Genomic DNA, 24,406 nt, shown 5'->3' with positions numbered 1-24,406 from the left:
TTGGTTCCATGGAAAGGGCTTTTAGTTAAATGTCTTAAATGAAACGACCACTTAGAACCTGCGAACAAGGTTGAACCAAGGTTCACTTGACTTCAGTAAATCTTGTCTGAAGGGTACAGAGGAGGGAGGAAGGGGGTTCCTTCTGGGCGGCCGAGCAGCGCGGGCGCTTAGACACCCCAGAGCTGCTCAGAACTGACTGTCTCAAATTTGGAAGCACAAAGGTGTGATTTTTTTTTTTTTTTTAAAAAGGCCTTCGGGAGCTTCCCTGGTGGCGCATGGTTGAGAGTCCGCCTGCCGATGCAGGGCACACGGGTTCGTGCCCCGGTCCGGGAGGATCCCACATGCCGCGGAGCGGCTGGGCCCGTGAGCCATGGCCGCTGAGCCTGCGCGTCCGGAGCCTGTGCTCCGCAACGGAAGAGGCCACAACAGTGAGAGGCCCGCATACCGCAAAAAAAAAAAAAAAGGCCTCTCCACCATCTGCCGCCACTAATCCACTGTGTGACCCTGAAGAAGTGACTTGCAGTCTCTGAACCTCAATTTCCTCACTCAGTAAAGACTTTCCCTGACACCAAGCTCATCACCTAGTCATTCCAGGGTCACCAGGTCATTATTAATTAATAGGGAGGGTGGTGAGTTTGGGGAGGGAAGTGGAGCGTAACCCTAAACCAAAAGATGGCCCTAGAACGCGGATGCCAGCTGCTCAGGACTGCTCGGGGGCCCCACCGCTCGCCGACGCGCCCCTCCTTAAAGCCCCAGCTGCTCTTCACGGTGCCATGTGTTCTGTCACCTGTTGGTAGACAGCAGCACGCCAAGGAATGCGGCAACCCCTCGGTGCCAAGACGCTCCGGCACGTGGGCGTTTGGGAACACAGCAGCCGCCTTTTCCTGACAGTATGGGGAAAAAAGTATTAAAATGCTGCCAACCCCTAATTTCAGCAACTAAACACTCCCGTCTTTTTGCACGTCTCAGATACAATTCCATCTCATTTGAAGCAAACATTTTTGAAGCACGTCCTGTGTGCCTCACGCCGAGAGGGGAAACGGACAAGCCGGCTGCTGCGGAGACGCGGGCCCCGAGGAGGTGCAGGGAGACGAAGTAGCTGAGGATGCTCCTGGAACGGGCTTCTGTGGGCTTCACCTCTGGATTGGCTGACCATTGCCACTCGAGTGTCACATTCACACCCCCAACCCACCAAGTCCCAAGCCGAAAGGATCAACTTTCCCCCAAACTAACGCTCCTCCAGACATTCAGGTTTCTTTCAATGGCTCTGTCGCTTTGTTATTCCCCAGCTCTTTGTGTGTCCCCTAACCTCTGGCCTCAGTTCAGTCCCCTAACTCCGTCCAGGCACAAAGCTACCAGACTCTAAGCTAGTATAGACACCGCTAAGTTTTGTTTTGTTTTGTTTTGTTTTTGCGATACGCGGGCCTCTCACTGCTGCGGCCTCTCCCGCTGCGGAGCACAGGCTCCGGACGCGCAGGCTCAGCGGCCATGGCTCACGGGCCCAGCCGCTCCGTGGCATGTGGGATCTTCCCGGACCGGGGCACGAACCCACGTCCCCTGCATCGGCAGGCGGACTCTCAACCACTGCGCCACCAGGGAAGCCCCACAGCTAAGTTTTGATGCCAGGAGCTGCCTAACCGTTTGTGGAATTTAACTGGAGTGATTTGACTCCTTCCTGGGTTAAACTCTGTTCTAGCTACCACTTCCATCCCCTCACCCTAACTCAAGGTCTTGGTTAGTTACACAACTAAAGTAGACCTCACCCTCCCCCATCACTATTTACCTTATCCTTGCATTTTATTCCGTTAATAAGAAATTTGCTATCTGAAGTTCTCTTGTGCATTTATCAACTTGTACATTACATGTCTTTCCCAAGTAGAATATAAATTTCATGATGGCAGAGACCTTGTCTATTCTATCCCTCGCTGTATTTCCAGGGCCAAGCACAGGGCCTGGCGGATAGCAGGAGTTCTATAAATACTAGCTGAGTTACTGAACTCGTCTCCTTTCCTTTAATATTCCTCCCCAATCTGCACTAATCACCACTGCCAAGACTCAAGACTTCCCAAGGCAGAGCCTTACACTTGTCACCTGCTGCTCAGAAACATGCAGTGTCTTCCCATCACCAGGGTGGTGGGTTCCAGCTCAGCCTACCTCAGGACCCACTCGGCCCCGTCCAAGCTGGCCTTCCACCAAAGCTTCTCACACACACGGCTAAACCCTCCAGGAGCTACACACACCTCACCCAGTCCCACCAACTGGAGCTAGTTAAAAGGGTGATAGAGTGTCAGTTTTGCCAGATGAAAAGAGCCCGTGGAGATGGATGGTGGTGATGGCTGCACAGCAATGTGAATGGGCTTAATGCCACTGAGCTGTGCCCTTAACAATGGTTACGGTGGTAAAAATTTGATGCCGTGTGTATCTGAAAAATAAAGCAAGGTAGGATTTGGTATAATGATAATAAATTAGTAGGGGTGTTTGAGTTAACCATGGAGAGACAGCCCCGTCCTGGCAGGGACAAAACCAGGGAGGAGAAGCACCCGGGCCACCAGACATCCTGTTCCTGCTCCCTTCCCCGGGTTGGCTTCCTCTCTTCTCTCTGCCAGTCAGTTCCTGTAACAGCACCAAGACAGTCCAGGCTCAAGGCTCAACCCATGAGGACTGACAGCCGCTGAGTCCCAAAATCCCCAACCCCCAGAGCAGAGAATCTGCATGGGGTCCTCATCCCCCTTAAGTCAGCAGTGATGCACAGATGTGGCTCTGGGGTCCTCCTCTGGGACCTTGTTTTTAGAAAGATGGTAGTTCTTGGTGAATGGAAATTATTAGAAAAAGGGAAAACACCCCAGAAGGACTTAGGACTCACCTTCGTTTGGACTCAGGGAAGGTTTCCTGGAGGAAGCAGAATTTAAGCTAAAATCTGAAAAATGAAGAGGCATGATTTGAGCAGAAACAGAACAGAGAGAGGAGTTCTGTGCTGGGGCTGGTGAGTGCAGAAGCCTTGAGATGGTGTAACAGTGGGTTTGACTGCCAGGGACAGAAAGTCCAGAATAATGGTGGCCTCCACCTCTTGGTTCAAGAGGATGCTTGAGTTCCAGCCATCATGTCTATATTCCAGGAAGGAGGAAGAGGCAAAGGGCCCATCCCTTCCATTAAGTGTCCATTCTGGACACCACTTCTGCTTACAAAGCACTGGCCAGAACCTAGTCACACAACCACCTAGAGGCAGGGGAGGCTAAAAAGACCATCTTTATTCTGGGTGGATATATACCCAGCTAAGAGTCAGGGATTCTACTGCCAGAGAAGAAAGAGAAACAGATACTGGGAGAAGTCTAGCAGCCTCTGCCACAGATGGGCAAGAGCACTGCTCTTTCCAGGAAATGGGAAAGCATAGCGTGAGGGGCATAAAGATTGGGGGGTGGGGAAAGCCTTTGATTGAATATGCAAGGTTGTCCACAACTTTCTTTTAGTTACAGTTTATTTATCACTGTCCACGGGCCCAGCCTATTTTTTAGAAAACTCTTTATATAGCATTAATTATAGATTCACAGGAAGTTGCAAAGAAATGCACAGGAAGGTTCTGTGCACCCTTCACCAGCACCCCGGCACCCCATGTGAGCATCTTCCATCACTGCAGTGCACTGTCAAAACCAGAGACAAAAACTCATGTGTTTGTGTGTGTGTGCATGGCTGTGTGATTTATCACACGTGTAGCTTCATGTAATCACCACAATCAAGCTATTTAACTGAGTCATCACCACAAGACCCCTTTATGCCATACCCGCCCTCTCTCCCTCATCCCTAACCCCCGGGGACCACTAATCTGATAATTATGTTATCTCACTTATGCGGTATGTTTCCTTACAGGCAGCATAATTTCCTGAAGGTTCATCCGAGTTGTTGCATGCATCAGAGCTGGTTCCGATTTGTGGCTGACTCCCATTGGATGGAACGGCTATAGCCCATCTGTTTAGCCATTCACCTCCTGAAGGGTATATGGGTAGTTTCCAGTTTGGGGCTATTAGAAATAAAGCTGCTATGAATATGTGCATACAGGTTTCTATGTGAAAATAAGTTTTTATTTCTCTGGAATATATGCGTAATTGCTGGCTTGCAGGAGAAGTCCATTTTTAATTTTTAAAGGAATGGCCAAGTTATGTTCCACAGTGGCTGGACCACTGTGCATCTCCACCAGTGACATATGAATGATCTAGTTTTCCTGCATCCCTGGCAGCATTTGGTGTTATCACAATTTTTTATTTTGATAGGTGTGTAGTGATATCTCATTGCCGTTTCCATGTCCACGTCTCTGATGGCCAGCTCTTCACGTGCTTGCTCACTGCCTCTACCTCAAACGTAAGATTGTTTGAAAATGTATACACATCCCCGTGAGACCTGCATGTCCCCTCCCCCCACTGGCAACCCCCCCCCCCGCCCTCCAGGAGACTGGAGGTTTCTTCTCTGGAGAGATTGAATGAAGGAGGCTTCCTACATGAGGACACCGCGTGTGGGCAGAAGGAGGAGAGGGGTGAGCGCCCAGGGAGCTCCCACGTGGGCTGCCAGGTGGGAGGCGGTAGCGTCTACTGTCACTGGTATCTAGGGATTCCCTAACCAAGAGGTCAGTCTGCCACCTGAGCACCCCAGAGTGAGTACACAGTAGAAACACCCTGCGTATGTGCACAACCGGTTATCTATGCTGGGTAACAACCCGCCCCCCAAAACCTAGTGACTTAAAACAATAACAATCATTTGTTTTGCTCACAAATCCACAATCCGGCAGAACGCAGTGTGGACAGTTCATTTCTCCTTCACACAACAGACTGGAGCTGGAGAGTTGGCTTCCAGAATGGCTCAGTCCCACGGCTGTCAGCTGGGGGCCCAGTCCAGGCTGCTGTTCCTCTCCACGTGGCCCCCCCTACAAGGGACTGCTTGGGCTTCTGCACAGCATGGTGGCTGAGCTCCATGAGCAAAACTTCCAAGAAGCTGGGGCAGAAGCCACAAGGCTGTTTACGATCTGGCCTTAGAACTCTCCGGATGTAACTCAGTGGGAGGAGTAGAAGGAATTGACATGCTCAGGGCTCTGAATAAGTTTTTAGTGCCTTATTCTCAAATGTGAGCTGATAGCCAAATATCAGAAGGCATTTGGGGAAAGCCTCCAGTATGAAGACAAAGATAAAGAAAAATGAAAGAAACTCTAAGAAGCAAAGATAATATAAAGAGCAGAAGAAAAACTAAAAAAACAAACCTACTGTAATTAATATCTTCCGAGAAATAAGAGAAGATATTGGATTCATGAAGCAATAGGATAGAATGTTATTTTAAAGGGGGAACAACTTACAAGTAAGAAAGTGCTCTTTGATATTGAAAGTACCAGGAATAATAAAAAATTTAGAAAGTTTCGTAAAGGAATTTGAAGAAGTCTCTCAGAAAAAAGAATAAAAAGACAAAGAGATGGAGTAGCATAAAAAAATAAAGAAGTTGGAGGATCAACCCCAAAAAGTCAAACATTAGACTAACAGGAATTCCAGAAAAGGAGAGGAGATAAAACAAAAAAGGGAATTACCAAAAAATTCATACCAGTACATTTTCTGGAACTGAAGGACATGAATCTCTAGATTGTCTTGATTAGCATATAGCACATCGTCTTTCTTTTTCCAGATTAGATTCACATATGTAATTTTTAAATTATTTTATACTGGAGTAGAATTGATTAACGATGTTGTGTTAGTCTCCATTGTACAACAAAGTGATTCAGTTATACGTATACATGTATCTATTATCTTTCAAATTCTTTTCCCATTTAGGTTTTTACAGAATATTGAGCAGAGTTCCCTGTGCTATATAGTAGCACATTATCTTTCCTTTTTTTTTTTTTTTTTAGTTTTTTCATTTGGGGCTGAATTGGGTCTTTGTTGCTGCGTGTGGGCTTTTCTCTAGTTCGTTACGGGGGCTTCTCATTGTAGTGGCTTCTCTTGTTGCGGAGCATGGGCTCTAGGTGCACAGGCTTCAGTAGTTGTGGCACGCGGGCTGCAGTAGTTGTGGCTCACGGGCTCTAGAGCGCAGCCTCAGTAGTTGTGGCGCGTGGGCTTAGTTGCTCCGCGGCATGTGGGATCTTCCCGGACCAGGGCTCGAACCTGTGTCCCCTGCATTGGCAGGAGGATTCTTAACCACTGTGCCACCAGGGAAGTCCAATACAGTAGCACGTTATCTTTTAAAGAAAACTTTTAACTGAAGTATATGTGAGCTATCTATCCATGTGTTATCTACAGCAACGGTTTGATTTGCATTGCTGTCTAGTTTTTCATTGAATGAATATATCACCAATTATTTGTCCATTCTGTTGTTGATGGATGTGGGTTATTTCCAATTAGGGGTTATTACAAATTTTGCTGCCATGAACATTCCTGTTTGCCTCTTTGGGTTGATTGGGTTTGCATTTTGGGTACATACGGAGGAGTAGAATTAGTGATCACAGGCTGTATGATCCACTTTAGTAGATACTGTTAAACAGTTTTTCAAAGTGGTTGAACCAACTTCTATTCCTGTTAGCAATACAGGGGAGTTCCAGCTGTCTCTCTACCACCTTGTCAGCAGCTGGTGTTGCCTGTCTTTTTCACCCATTCCCATTCAGTTCAGCATAATAAGCTGTAAAAAAAAAACCTACAGTAAGGGACATCGGAATGCCAGAAGTTATTCAAATTGTGCTCTGGAAAGAATGTGAGCAAGAAAGTGGCATAAGCAAGGCCAGAAAAGCAGACAAATCCTGCAGGACGTCACTGGCCACGCGACGGGTGTTAGACTTGATTCCATGTGCACGGTGGCTACTGAAGACATTTTTTGAAGGTCCGAAATGCCATTTTGGCTTCAGTGTGGAAAATGGGTTCGAGAAGGCCAAAGTAAACGCATCAAGAGCAGCAAAGCTCTGCAGAAGCTGAGGTGGGTACAGGTGAAGGTTCAGATGACGACGAGAGGGCTGAGAGAAGGCGATCCAGGAGCCATTTAGGTGGGAGACCCCAGGCATCCTGGTGGTGGGTCCACTGTGTAGGCTGAGGATGGCGAGGACCGTAGGGACTCCTGTGTGCCCGGCTCACCCACCCGGGACTGACGCCGCAGACGTGGCGTGAGGAGGAGAGTCTAGTCTTGGGCATGTGTTGGATTTGAGTTGCCTGAGAGGCATCCAAGTGGAGACCTCAGACAGGCAGTTGAATATTTCCGTCTGGAGCTCTAAGCAGAGGCGGAGAGTTAAGATGCAGCCCTGGGAGTTGGAACCAGGAAATGAGATCAGTCGCACAGGAAGACAGTTCAGCATGAGAAGAGACACGGGCCTGAACCCTGAGAAAACGCAGCGTTTAGTAGACGCGCGAGAGTTGGCAGGGCGTTGAGGAGTTGAGGAGAGGACTGGTGAGGGCGTGGACCAGGGAGGCTTGGGCCAGGAGCTGCTTAGGTGGAAGGCTCTGCATCTTGGTGACGGACGGGACGTGCAGACGGAGGGCGGCCTCTGGGACGATGGATTTGCACGGTCCTGGGAGTTGGAGCAGGAATAGCCGGAGAGGAAGGAGGAGGAGGCCAGTGTCTTCTTCTTTGAGAAAAAAATTCAAGATCCGAGGTTTTTCATTTTGCCAGATGACGTCCTTCTCTCTAAGCTGCTCCCACCGACCACATTCTGTCCTAGGCCCTCCCCCTGCCCCTCGGGGGACACAAGTGAAGATGAAATGCTGGCTCCAGACTGAATATTGTTCATGGACTTCCCAAGGTCAGGTTTATTGGGTATGTGAACCATATGGACCCGGAAGTGGATTTCCTTTTCTCTTTTATTTATTTATTTATTTATTTTTGCTGTGTTGGGTCTTCGTTGCTGCGCGCTGGCTTTCTCTAGTTGCGGCGAGCGGGGGCCACTCTTCATCGTGGTGCACGGGCCTCTCACTGTCGCGGCCTCTCTTGTTGTGGAGCACAGGCTCCAGACGCGCAGGCTCAGCGGCCATGGCTCACAGGCCCAGCCGCTCCGCGGCATGTGGGATCTTCCCGGACCGGGGCACGAACCCGCGTCCCCTGCATCGGCAGGCGGATCCTCAACCACTGCGCCACCAGGGAAGCCCTTCCTTTTCTCCTTCACAGACAAATGTCCCTGAGTTTCTCGGCTGCTCTCTCAGGAGGCGGAGGGATCCTGCCCTGAGAGACGTGAGGAACAGCCCAAGGGGCGCCTCCCGGGAGAAGAGGACCTGAGACCACAGAGGGAAGTGTCCTGACAGCCGCTGGGGCTGGGGCAGGGGACCCAGAATGCCCAAGGAGCCCAGGGAGATGACCCTTCACAGCGGTCCCTTCGGAGAGGTGTCCTGATCCCGGAATAAACGTCCAAATAACCCCACGACTTCTTTGCCCACAATGAGCAATGCCAGCCAGCCAGCAGCATCCTTCACATAAGTCCCCGAAGCAGCGTTCCCTGGCCGTCGCCCACCAGAGACAGCCCGCAGAAGGACTGGGACTTGAAAGGAAGAGACTGGAGACCAGAAGCAGCCCAGACCCCAAGCTCAAGGTGAAGCACCTGCAGTTACCTAGGCCTGTTCCCTCTTGACCCAGAAACCTGAGCTGTGACATTTCTGAAAGGTCCAAATGGTGAAACCGAAACTGGGACAGGCGCATGTGTTTGCGCGGTGTTGATTGCCAACGGTTAATCACCAAGGGTAAGTGGAAGAAATCATTCCTGTTCATTTGCAAATGGAAATCAGATGAGGACTGTGCTTAAATGCATCAGCGTTTTCACTTCCAAATGCAAGAATTTCAGAAAGACAGCCGACCTTGGGATGCCTGGCAGGCACATGCCCGCCCGGGAGTGTCCTGTGCCTTTGCCAGACATTCTCGGGCCCTGCCATGCCGGCTGGGCCCAAGGCAGACCTACTTAGTTTGGAAAGTAGGAAACATCTCAGATGCTGCGAATTCATATGCACACAAACAGCCACATCTCCCAGTTTTTATTACTCTGCAGAGACTTGGAGACGCTTTCACCTCGCTTAAGGAGCCCCAGCAAATTATGCTGAAATCCTTCCAAGGGTTGAAATGATATGTTTATAAACCCTCCTTGCTGAATGGTTGGCCCCACGAAATCTTACCATAATAAAGACGTATGCGCTAGGGGGACGGGGGTTCTTTCGCTGTTGTGTAATGAATTTTCCTCCATGCTGGTGGATTCATTACTGTGATTTATGGCCGTTTTAATGTACACAAGTTTCTTAAACAACTTAGAGTCGATTGTTCTAGAGCTAGATCTGGGCCCCCAGGAGCTCCTGGAGCTGAGCCATGGTTCAGGGAGTTATTGGTGTCCTCGGGCAGGTAAACAACCTTGGATCAAAGGCGCTAGGTTGCGTGCGTGCAGACAGCATCAATTGGAATGGGAAGCACCTTATAACAGAGAGCGGGCGCCACCTAATTAATAATCCTTCTGAGCCCTGGGGCAGCCCATGGGGGCCCAGCCACAGAAGGACAGACTAGTGCCCAGGAGGGGTAAGTGCTCATGCCGACTTCCCTGCCTCCAGTCGGGCACCTTCACAGAATTTGCCCAGGAGGCCTGCACAGAGAAGTGAGAAGAGGCCTGGAGTCTGACCAATGCCAGCATCGGAGAGAATCGACCTGGATTATTCGGCGCACAAAGATCCCCCTTTTACTCAGAAGCAACTTTTGTGGGTTTGTTTCTAATACTTTTACCTTAATTACCTTAAGAATGGCTTTAACGCACTGTCCACGATTTCAACCTCAACCAGCACCTGATAGCCCACTCGAGATGTGGGCAGTTGTACTCAGAGGGCGGGGAGGGAAACCCTGGAGGGAGAGCGACCAGTGATGGGCGTGGAGGCGGCGCGGGCTCCTTTGTTTTATATAAAATCACTGGGCGTCAGTGGGGAGCTTCAGCTGGATTGGGAGAGCTCAAAGAAAGAAAGAAAGAAAGAAAGGCGCTTCCAGGAGGGGTGAGCGGGCCATGGGGGTGCTCCGCAGAGGGACGGCAGCGTTCTGAGAGTTACCGCCTGGAAGGCAGGGACCCCCCAGGAGTGCTCTCTTGGGCCAGGGAGAGGCAGGGGTGGTGACGGTGCCCAGGGGGAACCGCGAAAGAAGGCAGTGGCCACGGGGTTCCCGAGGGCGGAAGGGCTTTCCTTTCCAACCATAAGAGGGATTGGGTTTTCAAGATTGTGTGGGACATATGTAACAAAAATTTAAATTTTTGAGCATATTTGACAAAATTCTATAACTTCTTGCTTTTTTTTTTCTGTGACTGTTTCATGCAGTCGAATCTGGTGCCCTGGGTAGACCACTGGGTAACAGGAGATGCGTGGAGCAGCTGTTACAGACCACACCTGGCGAAATTCTCCCGGCAACCCGGGGTTCTCGGGATCACTGCCATTGCATGACGAAGAAGCCGACAAGCAAGTGGTGTATAACTTGCCTAAGGAAATGCAGACGGTTTTATACATATGGAAAGATCTCCTTCCTCACTGATGATTAAAAACATCCATGCAAACGAGGACTCAACTGGAACACGATTTCCCACCCAGCTGACTGGCAAAGATGCAGTGGGGGGGTGGGAACGGGAAGCTGGGTGCGAGGGTGAACTGACACAGTCTCGGGTGGGCAATTGAGCGTCATCTCTCCAAATTTCAAATGAACATACCCTCTGACCCAAGAATTCCTCTGTAATCGTCCTTGTAAATATGTGCAAGACGCCTTTATGGGGATATTCATCACTGCCCTGTTTCAGTGGCATCTCGGGTCAAGGGCTCCTCAACTTTGCTCGGCATAAGACATGCGCTCGATAAATATTTAAGTTATGTGGCCTAATCATTGACTGTATGGGACAGGTGGGCACAGGTAAAAGCAGCGTGTGGGGCTGCTGACCACAAGAGGTGGTCCTGAGCACGCCCTGCCCTTGACCTACAAAGACAGCAGGCTGCATGGTTTCCAGGGCACCCAGCGGGCCCTGCCCAGGGGCACCCACAGGGCTCGGGGAACAGCCGTCAAGGGCAATCGGTGCGCCTTGAAACCACAGCAGACTTTCTTCTGCAACCCATGGCCACCATTAAGTCACTCCCTTACTCAACAACCATCTATTCGATACTAAATGCCAATTATTCAGGGGTCTTGGCTACAGGAGCTTTAACTTAAGCAAAAAAGGAACTTATTGGAAATACATCAGATAGTTCATGGGACGAACAGAAGGCGAAAACAGCAGGAAGCAAAAGGGACGGGCAGCAGAGGCACAGCCGAGGTCAGGAGCAGGGACGGGCTAGCTGGAGCGCCCACGGCCGTCACGACGCCGTGCTGTGAACGTGCCTGACCTGTCCCTTCTGCACTGTGCCACCACCTCAAGGCTCAACAAGTGTGTGGGAACATGACAGACCGGCCCAGGCACAGGGGCTGGGAAGACAGGGGGCTGGATCCCCCAGGCTTCCCTGGGGGAGGGGGAGCCCTCCCCCCCATGACTCAGCATGGGGGACCCCTGCCAGCAGCATGGACTTGGGTGGTGGCAGCCAACCGCAGCAGCGTGGACTGCAGTCACCCAGGCCACTGCCATGGGCTGTGTTTGCTCAGTCGATCAATACGCATTTCTTGAGCACTGCAACAGAGAAAAGAGTGGATACATGTACCCACTCTAAAAAAGAGGGGATACATGGATATGTATAACTTTGCTGTACAGTAGAAACCAACACGACATTGTGAATCAACTATCCTCCAATAAAAATTAATTTAAAATAAAAGAAATAGAAACCCCCTGGTTGTCTTGGCTGCCCATCCGCACCCCTTCCTGGAGAATCTGCCCCGGCTGCTGTCCTTGCCTTTGCAATGTCCTCTCTTCTAAATTTCTTCCATGGCTGATTACACCAAGGACCAACAGCCAACCCAGGGAGAAGCAACCCACGCTGGCGGAAAGTCAGTCAATTTCTCCTCTCTTTCTAGCGAATTTTAACTAAGAGACCAGGGGTCACCAGCAGTGGTGGGTACTTGAACAGAAGGTCAAGAGAGCTGGACCAGTCAGTGCTGAGGTGGCCGAAGGCATGTGCGCCTGCGTGTGTGTGTGTGTGTGTGTGCGTGTGTCCCCACGTGACAGGGACGAGCCTTGTCTTGGACAGCCCGATTCTGCGATTCATTCGGCCCAGCTGTCCTGCTTCCGCCTTGGGCATCCATGGGGTGGCCTGGGTCTCCTTCCAGCAAAGCCCATCTAGTCCAGCTAGGTTGAGGGGTGTCTGTTCCATGTAACCAGACAGCCCCTTATTAAGGCAAATGCATTGGGAGTCCTGGGCTGGGCCGACACCTCCCGCGGATCAGAACGGCGCGGTACCCCCGGGACAGGGGGAAGATCCTGGAAGAGCCCCGGTGAGCTCAGGGCCTACGTTGAACAGATGGGGACACTGGGGCCCAAGGTGGGTACAGGACAGGCCACAGACATGGGAGCAGAGCCGAGCCCGGGAGGCGCTTTCCTAGCTTCCCGGGTTCTTTCTGCTGCATCACACATCTGCTTACACGGGACTGTCCCCCAACGCTCACAGCGAGAGGCAGAAGAGCCCACCCCCGATCGGCTTCTCCTGTACCCTCCACCGAAGGGCCACCCGAGGTGTGTTCCACAGAGGAGGAGATTCCGAGTCCTGGGTCGGCCCCTTTCCACATGGGAGTAGAAACCTCTGCCGCTCCGGCGGCAATACGACCCGTCTGAACATCAGCTGACGGTATTAATCAGCCAAATGCGGTGATAAACGGTGTCCCCGACCTGCTGGCAGTTTCAGCGCTGCTGGTTTACTGTCCCTGCCCCCAGCCCGCGGAGGGAACTCCCCCAAGGAGAAAAGCAGCCAGACGTGAGCACACGCGGAGAGGAACCCATCTCCAGGTGAGTCGTTTTCTGTCGGCTCCCCTCTTCCCATCCTGGGCTGACCTGAGCACAGGCTTGAGGCCTGCGTGAATTCGGCTCACCCGGTTTTAGTGATACCACCACGTGTCTGAGAAATAAGAGAGAGGAGGAGACCGGGTTCCTGCTTTGAGAAGCTTCCAATTTCATGACATCATGTGTTTTATCAGTTGAATTACATCCCCCCCAATTCACATGTTGGAGTCCTACCCCTGTACCTGAGAAGGCAGCCTCACTTGAAAATAGGGTCTTTGGGACTTCCCTGGTGGTCCCAAAGACTTCGCCTTCCAATGCAGGGGGTGTGGGTTCAATCCCTGGCTGGGGAGCTAAGATCCCACATGTCTCAGGGCCAGAAAAAAAAACCCAAAAACATAAAACAGAAGCAATATTGTAACAAAATTCAATAAAGACTTTTTTTTTAAAAAAAGGTCCACATCAAAAAAAAAAGAAAAGAAAATAGGGTCTTTGCAGATATGATCGAGTTAAGATGTAGTCATTATGGTGGACCCTAATCCCATAAGACTGTCCTCATAAAAGGGGAAAATCTGGACACAGAGGTGCACACGGGAAACCCCCCGTGAAGGTGGGGGTGATGCTCCTAGGGGCCCAGGGACGCCGAAGATGGCAGAAACCCGCGGAGCTGGGGCGAGGCCTGGGACCGATTCTCCCTCACGGCCTCAGCAGGAACCCACCCTGCCAACAATTTGGTCTCGGGCCTCCAGCCTCCAGAATGGCCGTACAGTAAACTTCCATTGCCTAAGCCACCGTTTGTGGTGCTTTGTTCCAGCAGCCCCGGGACACTAATAACAAAGGGTGTGTAGTAAGTTACCACCTACAGGGAGGGACCCCATGACCCCATGAGTCATACAGTGAATGTAGGATCCACATAACGACACACTGATAATTTTTTACCCGACCAATCAATTTAATTAAAGGGGGAAGAAAAAACAATTTAGTTGAACAGCTGGTTTCACTGATTTTATTTTCTGTCTTTCCCCAGCAGTTTGCCTGAATTTATTTTGGTCTTTCCATGGAGGAGCATTCCAGCCCCTTGACCCTAGGATGGGGTGCGGTGGTCTCTCCCACTGTACTGGAGGCTGTGGCCTCCGCACCTGGCCTTTACCCCTGGGATGCCTGAGAAAGCATCTGTCTGACCCAGCTGGGGACGCTGCTGAGGCCAGAGACGCACGCACGTGACTCCATTATGAAAGGAGGCTGCTTGAGCCGCCCCCGACTTAATGGCTTGTTTGGGGCCAGGAAACTGTCTCCCATGAGAAAATATATTCTTCTATAATTTCCCTAAAATATTAAAAGTGGAGTTCTGCTCTGAGAGCCCAATCTTCTCTGATTCCCACCCCGTGAAGAGGAGAGGCCGGAAGGGCTTTGGAAGTGAAATCAGGCTTTTTTCTAATCCAAAGGCGGTCTTGGAAGGTGGGTTTCTGCTGTATCCAGGCGGGTGCCTGCCGAGAGCACCCAGCCTTGGAGACCAGCATGCTTCCGCCCTCCACGGGGTCACGGCAGGGCTAAGCAACAGTGTGGCCAGACATCTGGGGGAAAGGGAAAGCCATGGTCGCTCAGAAACCTGGGTAACAATGACAGGGCCAGCTGGGGCAAGGGCAGTGAGTCTCAACCTGAAACTCCAAGGCCGATTGTCTCATCTGCGCAGGGCTGTGAACTGAGATTTCACAGACCCTCCAAGAGGTCTGTGGACCCTTTGCAGCAACATGGATGGACCTAGAGATTGTCATACTGAGTGAAGTAACTCAGATGGAAAAGGACAAATATCGTATAATATTGCTTATGTGTGGGATCTGAAAAAATGGTACAAATGAACTTATCTGCAAAACAGAAATAGAGTCAAAGATGTAGAAAACAAACTTACGGTTACCAGTGTGGAAAGGGGAGGAGGGATAAAGTGGGAGATTGGGATTGACACACACACACACGACTGTATATAAAATAGAGAACTAATAAGGACCTACTGTACAGCACAGGGAACTGTACTCAGCACTCTTTAATGACCTATACGGGAAAAGAACCTAAAAAAGAGTGGATATGTGTATATGTATAACTGATTCACTTTGCTGTACAACAGAAACTAACACAACATGGTAAATCAACTATACTCCAATAAAAGGTAAGAAGAAAAAAGGTCTGTGGATAAAATTCAGGAGTCCCTGTACTAGGATGGGAAATAATATCTTTATTTTCACTAACTTCCAACTAACATTTAGCATATGTCGTTTAATTTTTTTTTTTCCTTTGGCCACATTGGGTCTTCATTTCTGCAAGCGGCCTTTCTCTAGCTGTGGCGAGCGGGGGCTACTCTTCGTTGTGGTGCACGGGCTTCTCATTGCAGTGGCTTCTCTTGTTTTGGAACACGGGCTCTAGGGCACACGGGCTTCAGTAGTTGTGGCACGTGGGCTCAGTAGTTGTGGCTCGTGGGCTCTAGAGTGCAGGCTCAGTAGTTGTGGCGCACGGGCTTAGTTGCTCGGTGGCATGTGGCATCTTCCCGGACCAGGGATCGAACCCATGTCCCCTGCATTGTCAGGCAGACTCTTAACCACTGCGCCACCGGGGAAGCCCCATGCAGTTTAATTATGAATGTGGCAACAAACCACCGTTAACTGAGCTCGCCCTATGTCTCTGTCACCAGCACAACGCAGACACTTCTTATATCACACGATTGCAGACCTCTCAGTACGCACCACACTTCTGCAGAGATCTCACAATGTTGTTTACACACATCATTCCTTCAGAAGCATCAGCACCCACGGGCCTTCTCGTTCAATGCACTGATTAAGAGGTGTGCATGTTACTCTCACACATTTGTTCAAATGTTTTGATAAGTATGTTTCAATACAATTGTTCTCTTTTTAAAGCCCCTGTATTTTGCATTATGCCTTGAAAACCTTTCTTCTGAGAAGCAAGTCCCTGGACTTGCTTCCGCATCAAGGCAAAGTGACCACGTCACAAAAGATCAGAGTCCCAGACCTCTAAGAGGGGATGGAGCCAGGTTCCAACCAGGAAAACAGTCGAAGGATTAAAGCAAAGGGAGACGATGTGGAGCACTGGATCTCAGGAGGTGGAGGCGCTACCCCTGAAGCCACCATGTTCCTTAAGCAGAGGGACACAAGGGAGACAGGCTCCTAGGCTCCAGAGGCAGTGGGGGCCACGCAGGAGACCCCCGGCTACCAAGGCCTCCTGGGTCTCCAAGAGGGAAAACGCCCTGACCCTCCCTTCCCCCGCTTTCCAGAATTCCACCTGTGCCTCTGCCGGCTGAACCCCTCCAGAAGCCAACGGGTTGAGGAGCCTGAAGTCCTGCCAGAGCTGGACCCAGCACCGCCCTCTACACCCCTGAGAACAGCGTGAAAAGCGTCATCACTGTCCCCAAGGCCCTTGCACCGGGGGTTGCCGTGGCCCCAGCAGGAGAAGCCCTGAGCCGCAGCCATACCCAGCAAGCGTCAAACCACAGCACTTCTGTTCATGAGTTTGGGACGCCTGCTGACGTGCCCTTTCTGACCTTCTCCCCCTGGATTGTCACCTTGTGCCATAGACACTTTGTTGAGGGAGAAGAAATGAGATTATGAAGGGCTCGTACTGATTTGCTCATCCCTGGACAGGCCTGGTCTGGAGAGCACAGTAAATAGCGGTGGTACTTGTGTGAATTAAAACACTCGCTTACTTATTCCTTTAGCACCGGAAGTGCGGCTGGGATTAATGCCTCGGGGTCCCCGCCGCCCCCTCCAATGTTATCTATTCTACAGGCGAGCTCTTTGCCTTCTGAATCACTGTAAGAAGCCCACTTGTACATCCATTACACTTCCATTAGCATTAAGATCTCTCTCTTCACAGAGCATCACCAGGCTGCAGATACACACAATGTCAATATTCCCCCTCACTTCATTATGTTATTCCCTCCTCGCCTCGGCCGGCTTCCTAGAGGATGTTTACGCTGATGCAGCTCTACAGGCCACTGGGCTTCCCAGGCAACGCGCTTCTCCCCTCTGTGGACGCTCAGCCCCGGGGCTGACGGCCGGAGTGGAGACCCACGCATCTGCCTAAGTGACCTTCTGGTGGTCCGGGCACGTTAGATCTGTCACAGAGATGCCAGAGTCGTGCTGCTCGTGTCGCTTACGTATCAGCCACTTCTCCACACCGCAGTCAGAAAATCCTTATGGAAATGAGGAAAGAGGAAAGAATTAAGACGTTAGAGCACATCCAGGACCTTGTTCTTCGCCTGGTTTTCCGTCGCTGACCTGACCATCCTGTGGCTGGAACTGATTCTATCTGAAAGATGAAATACTTGTCTTTAGTCTCTCTTCCTGTCTTCTGCAAACCAGGTGGCTCAGACTGCCCCTGTGAAGGGATGCTCCGTGGGAAACCCTGGGAGGAGGGGCTGGAGCAGGGCTGGAAGGGGCGGGCGGGCCAGGAGGCGGCTTCAGGGGAGACGGGCCTGGTCCTGATCTCTGCACCGCCGTTCGTCCTGCCTCAGGGGAGGCTCAGGCCACGGGCGTCCAGCGGCCAATGCCCCAGGACAGCCGGGCGCCTGAGCGTCTGCCGCAGGCCGCGTGGGGGCCCCGGGCGTCCCTCGTCCAGACTTTATGCACAGAGCGCCTTCCCAAAGGCCCGAGCCCCGTCGCTCCTAAATCCTCCGGCCTCTCTCACCTCATCTGTCCCACACGGCGCGTCCCTTCCTGCACCACAACTGTCCTGTCCAGCACCTGTCACAAGCTCTCTCGTACGTCTTTGCTTCACGCATATTATATTTGCTTCTTCAACACACGTGTTAACATTCCTTACGGTTGGTGTCAGGGGTTGAATTATGCCTCCAAAGACAGGCTGAAGTCCTAACCCCCAGAACCTCAGCGTGTGACCTTATTTTGCAAGTAGGTTGTTGCCGACGGAACTGGTGAAGACGAGGTGAAGCTGGAGCAGGGCGAACCCTAATCCGATAGGACGGGCGTCCTTACAGCAAGAGGAGACGCAGACACCCAGCGAGATGCCGGCTGGGACCGTGGGGCAGGCGTGGATGATGCCGCTGTGAGCCGAGGACTGCCGGATCGACGCTCCCACCCAACGGGAAGAGGCAGGAGGGCTCCTCCCCAGCGCCTTCAGGGAGGCCGGCCCGCCAGCGCTGGGACCTCGGACTCTGGCCTCAGGAGCTGGGAGGGAACAGATGCTGTGGATTTAGGCCACCCCGTGTGCGGTGCTTCGTTCCCGCGGCCCCAGGAGCTGACCCGTGGTTGCGTGGCTGTTGTCTGTCTAACACCCTGAGCCTTAGCGTCTCAAGGGTGATGCATCCTCACCAACACCGCCTTTACTATATGCCAACGAGGGCCCCCGTTCACGCTTTTCCATCTCCTACTTGGAATGACCTTTAGAGTTCTTGTCACATTCTTTTTTTTTTTTTTTTAATTATTATTTTTGACTGTGTTGGGTCTTCGTTTCTGTGCGAGGGCTTTCTCTAGTTGTGGCAAGCGGGGGCCACTCTTCATCGCGGTGCGTGGGCCTCTCACTGTCGCGGTCTCTCTTGTTGCGGAGCACAGGCTCCAGATGCGTGGGCTCAGTCGTTGTGGCTCACGGGCCCAGTTGCTCCGTGGCATGTGGGATCTTCCCAGACCAGGGCTCGAACCCGTGTCCCCTGCATTGGCAGGCAGATTCTCAACCACTGCGCCACCAGGGAAGCCCCTTGTCGCATTCTTTACGACACAAAACGTGACACATGGCACATTCTTTTTAATCTCTTCAGTGGTGGCAGAACTTCACTCTGGGAAGAGGAAACAGATTTTCTGAAGCTTGGTGGGTGACTAAACGGGGCTGTGGCTCAGTGTCGGGTCAGGAATGCAGTGGGGCTAGGAAGCCACACGCGCTAACTCCAGGGGCCCCAGGCTCCCCAGGGTCTGTGCGAAGACTGGAATCAATGTCATGGCCACGAGAGGGGTGGTCTGAGGGCCGATGCTCCTGCAGGTGTTGCTGGATTTTGTTTCTTGCATCTGTTAGAATATTCTACAGCCATAAACTGTATACCCCTTTTGTTTTGTTTCTTGAAATCCTACAGAGTTCTGGGTGCACAAGAAGGAACCAGTAAAAACGTTTCATTGGCTGGCTGCAGTTTTCTGAGGCTGAAGCTCGAACCGCAGGGAGATTAAATTGTTAACTTAAGAACTTGTTAGCGTGGTTTGTGCATTTACGCTTTGCACTGGTCTCCCACTGTTGCTCTAACAAGTCACCACAAACTTTGTGGCTGAAAACAACACAGATTTATCCCCGTTCTGTAGGTTAAAAGGCCCCCAGGGGTCTCACTGGGCTCGGATAAGCCGCCCGCAGGGCTGAGCTCCGTCTGGTGGCTGCAGGGAGAACGGATTCCTCGCCTCTTCCATCTCTGGAGGCCGCCCTCATTCCTGGCCCCGGGGCCCTTCCACCTTCCAGGCCAGCAGGGCAGCTGACCCCTGACCTTCTCCCCGGTCGTGTCCCTCTGATGCTCTTCTTCACCCTCGTCCACTCTCAAGGCACCTGTGATTTCACTGGGCCACCCAGGTCACCCAGGGTGCTCCCCTCTCCTAGGGCAGCCCCATAGCGACCTTTATCCCATCGGCATCCTTCATTACCTTTCACCAAGTAACTTCACACAGTCTCAGGCTCTAGGCATTAGGACATGGGCTTCTTTGGCAGGGTCACCATTCTGCCTACCACATTCATTCCTTCAAATAAAAACAGTTTTTCTTTTATTCAACCGATATTTATTAAACCTTTACCACGTGCCAGCCATCGTCTGGATCCTGAAGACTATAGCTGAGAACTTAACAGGGATAACCTTTGCTCTCACGAGCACACATCCTAACAAGCATACAAGAAACAAGATAAATAAAAAAGCTAAAGTATGTCATGTAGGGTTGGGGCTCAGAGGAAAAATAAAGTAGTAAAGGAAGCTAGGAAGTGCTGATAGGTGAGGGTAGACTATGATTTTAAATGCGACACTTAAGGGGGTGATATTTGAATACAAGATCGGAGCCGGGGGAGGCTTACAGAGAACGGGGTGAAGTGGGTTCCAGTCGGGGAACAGCAGGGGAGCAGACCCCAAAACAGGGCATGCCTGGCTATCCTGGAACAGGCCAGTGTGGGTGGCAGGTGTGCGAGGGGGGCTGAGTAAAGAAGATGAGGTGAGACAGGTGATGGAAGAGAAGGGGGGCAGGTTGCCTGGGGCCTTTGGGCCAAGGCGGGACCATGGCTCTTACTCACTGGAAGGGTTGGGCAGGGGGCTGGCACTCCTGGGACCAGTACGGCCGCCCCGTGGACTGGGCAGGTCAGGGGGACGTGCAGGAGGCCTGCTGTACTCCAGGTAAGGGACGATGGTGGCTCACAAGAAGGAGGTAACTGTGCTGGGGGCGACACCCCAGTGGATCCTGGAGGCCGCTGGAAGAGGGAGCTGGGACTGGATAGGAGAGAAGGAGGGGTCCAGAGTGACCCCAAGGTTACAGCATGAGGGACAGGAAGGATGGGGTTGTCATTTCCTGGGATGGACAACACTGCTCGGTCCTCTGATGTGCTAAGTTTGAAATGCCCATGGGATGCCCAAGTGGAGATGTCAGTGGCAGGTGGACACATGAGTCTGAAACTCAAGAGAGAGAACTAGGCTGGAGACAGAAATTTGGGTGTTATGAGTATGTAGATGATATTTAAAGCCTTGAGACTGAATAAAGTCCCCCAGGAGAGACTTGACATAGGGAAAAAAAGAGATTCGAGGGCTGGACCTGGCACTTTCCAATATTCAGAGCTTGGAGAAATGAGGAAGAATCGGAAAAGAAGACAAAAGCAGCAGCAAGTGAAGGACAGAAAACACCAAGAAAGGGTATCCTGGATCCCAAACAGAGACAGTGCCATAAGGAAGATGCAGGAATCACCTGTGTCCATTGGTGCAGAGATCCAGGAAGATGGGCTGGACTCACCAGTATGGAGTTCCCTACCCTCCATGATGAGACAGATGCCAGGGAAGCTTGAGGGGAGTAGGCCCAGTGTAGTATGGGATGCCCCAAGTGGCCAACACCACCTCGAAGAAGAAGAGCAAAGTTGGAGTACTCACAACTGCTGATTTAAAAACATTCTAGGGCTTCCCTGGTGGCGCAGTGGTTGAGAGTCCGCCTGCCCATGCAGGGGACGCGGGTTCGTGCCCCGGTCTGGGAAGATCCCACATGCCGCGGAGCGGCTGGGCCCGTGAGCCATGGCCGCTGAGCCTGCACGTCTGGAGCCTGTGCTCCGCAACAGGAGAGGCCACAGCAGTGAGAGGCCCGCGTACAGCAAAAAAAAAAAAAAAAAAAAAATCTACAAAGCTACGGTGATCAAGGCAGTGAGGTACAGGTGAAGGATGAACATATAGACTGATGGGAAAGAACTGAGGGTCCAGAAGTGAACCCTCACACCTGTGGTCAACTGGTTTTCCACAAGGATGACAAGACAATTCAATGGGGGAATAACTGCCTTTTCTTTTTTTTTTTTTTTTTTTTTCCGTATGCGGGCCTCTCACTGTTGTGGCCTCCCCCGTTGCGGAGCACAGGCTCCGGACGCGCAGGCTCCGGATGCGCAGGCTCAGCGGCCATGGCTCACGGGCCCAGCCGCTCCGCGGCATATGGGATCCTCCCAGACCGGGGCACGAACCCGTATCCCCTGCATCGGCAGGCGGACTCTCAACCACTTGCGCCACCAGGGAGGCCCTAACTGCCTTTTCAACAATTGGTCCTAGGATAACTGGATATCCACATACAAAAGGATGAATTTGGACCCCTTACACCATATAAAAAATTGTTAACTCATAATGGATCATAGACCTAAATTTAAGAGCTGAAACTGTAAAATTCCTAGAAGAAAACATAGTAGCAAATCTTCATGACCCGGGTTAGGTAAAGCCCTCTTAGCTATGACACTAAAAGCAGAAGTAGCAAAAGAAAAATAAAGAAATTGGACTTTATCAAAACTAAACACTTTCGTGCTTCCAAGGACACCATCCAGAAAGTGAAAAGACAACCCACCAAGTGGGAGAAAATACTTGCAAATCATACATCTGTATCAGGAATATGTAAAGAACTCTCACAATTCGATAATAAAAAGACAAATCACCCATTAAAAACGAGCAAAGGATCTGAATAGACATTTCTTCAGTGAAGAGATTCAAGTGACCAATAAGCACACGAAAAGACGTTCAACAATCACTAGCCGTTAGGAAGATGGAATTAAAACCAAAATGAGAGGGGCTTCCCTGGTGGCGCAGTGGTTGAGAATCTGCCTGCCAATGCAGGGGACACGGGTTCGAGCCCCGGTCCGGGAGGATCCCACATGCCGCGGAGCAACTAGGCCCGTGAGCCACAACTGCTAAGCCTGCGCGTCTGGAGCCTGTGCTCCGCAACAAGAGAGGCCGCGATAGTGAGAGGCCCGCGCACCGCGATGAAGAGTGGCCCCGGCTCACCGCAAGTAGAGAAAGCCTTTGCAAACAGAAACGAAGACCCAACACAGCAAAAATAAATAAATAAACAAACAACAACAAAAAAAAACCCAAAATGAGAGACCGTGTCACAACCACTAGGGTGGCTATAATAAAACGACAGGTAATGTGGAGGGACCCTCACTCTCACATTTATTATACTCATCAGCAGGGGTGCTAAAACACAATACCATTGACTGGGTGGTTTAAACAACAGAATGGAGGATGGGAAGTCTAAGATCAAGGTGGCTCCTGGTGAGAGAGAGTGGAGGGGAGGAGGCGCTGTCTCTTCGTCCTCCTAGACAGGCACTAGTTCCACCATGAGCGCCTGTATTACTCAGGGTTCTTCAGAGGAACAGAACCAGTAGGGTGTGTGCGTGTGTGTACGTGTGTCCCAAGAAGAACTGATGTTTAAGTCCGGATCCGAGTCTGGAAAAGACCCATTTCCTGGCTCATCCCATCAGGCAGCAGAGCTCCTCTGACTCAGCCTTTCCTTCCATCCAGGCCTCCTGATGACTGGATGAGGCCCACCCCCGGGGGAGCCATCTGCCTTACTTGGTCTACAGATTCAAATGTTCATCTCATCCAGAAACGCCCTCACAGACACGTCCAGAGTCGTGTCCAAACAAATGTCTGGGCGCCTGTGGCTCGGCCTAATTAATACGTAAATTAGCCAACACACATTCCTGAAAATATGTCGTGTTACCACATGACTCAGCAATTCCACTCCTAAGTAGGTACCGAGGGGAAATGAAAACATACATCCACACAAAAACTTGCACACGAATTGCCAAGGCAATGTTTTTTGTAATAGTCAAAAGATGGAAACAACTGATGGATAAAGAAATGAAATGTGGTCTATCCACACGATGAAATAGTATTTGGCAGTTAAAAGACAGGAAGCAACTGACACACGCTACAGCATGGACGATCCTTGAAAACATTGTGCTGAGTGAAAGAAGCCGGTCCCCAAAGATCACACAGTGGATGATGCCATTTACATGAAGTGTCCAGAAGGGGCAAATCCATCCCGACAGAAAGTAGATCAGCGGCTGCCGGAGGCTGCGAGGAGGGGGCAGTTGGGCGTGAGGGGGTGACGCAGGCAGTTAGGTCCACGACCATCCATTTAAGGTGAGACCAGTCAGCATGTGCATCTGCTCAGCTGCAGACGTGCAGACACAAAGCAGAACACGTTCATGTAATCAGCTTGGAGATGGGCAGGGCGAGTGTAAGGAAGAGGGCTGGGAAACAGGTGCAAAGGTGTTTCGGGTGTTGAAAAGGTACTGTGCAAACCTGGGAATTTGGACAAAACAAGACCACAGCTGGAACTACTGGAAGAATCCTTCCCCATCAGAGTTCATTCACTACCTTCTCCTGACTGGCTTTCCTGCTTCACCAAGTCACACAGATGGAAGCATTCGGCTGTGTTCTCCCCGAGACAAAAACACCCACTGAGAAAGAGATGCCCAGAATGTCTCAGGCCATCTTAGATGACCGAGAAATTGGCTCTATCTCTCCTTGTTACGAGTACCAGGCTTTGTAAGCAAACAAGACCATTCTTAAAATACGGATGTATATTTTTAAAAAGCAAAATTAAATTATAAATTAAAATCTGGGGAAAATATTTGCAACATATTTGATAACTAAAGGGTGAGGCCTTCAACACGTAATAGCTTTTATAAGTCAATAAGAAAAAGCTGAGCACCTCATGGGGGAAAATGGCAAAAGATATTACCTAAGAATGTGGTTTTTTTCCACAATTTTTAAAAAAGAATGAAAAAGGGGGGGAGTGAACTAGTGATACATGATACAGCGTGGTTGACTCTCAAAATAATCATGCTGAGTGAAAGAAGCCAGACCAAAAAAAGGGTCCAGAGTCCATACTCTGTAGTGTATATATGATCAATATTCTATATGATCTATAATCTATAGTGACAGAAAGCAGAGGGGTGAGTGCTTGGGAATGGGAGGGAGGGTAGCAGGGGATCAGGCTTACAGAGGTGCACAGGAAAGGTAGGGGGTAATGTATATATTCATTATCTTGATTGCGG

Source organism: Mesoplodon densirostris, chromosome 9, assembly GCF_025265405.1.
Source record: "Mesoplodon densirostris isolate mMesDen1 chromosome 9, mMesDen1 primary haplotype, whole genome shotgun sequence".
In the NCBI taxonomy this organism is placed as follows: Eukaryota; Metazoa; Chordata; class Mammalia; order Artiodactyla; family Ziphiidae; genus Mesoplodon; species Mesoplodon densirostris.
This window is presented reverse-complemented; position numbering follows the sequence as displayed.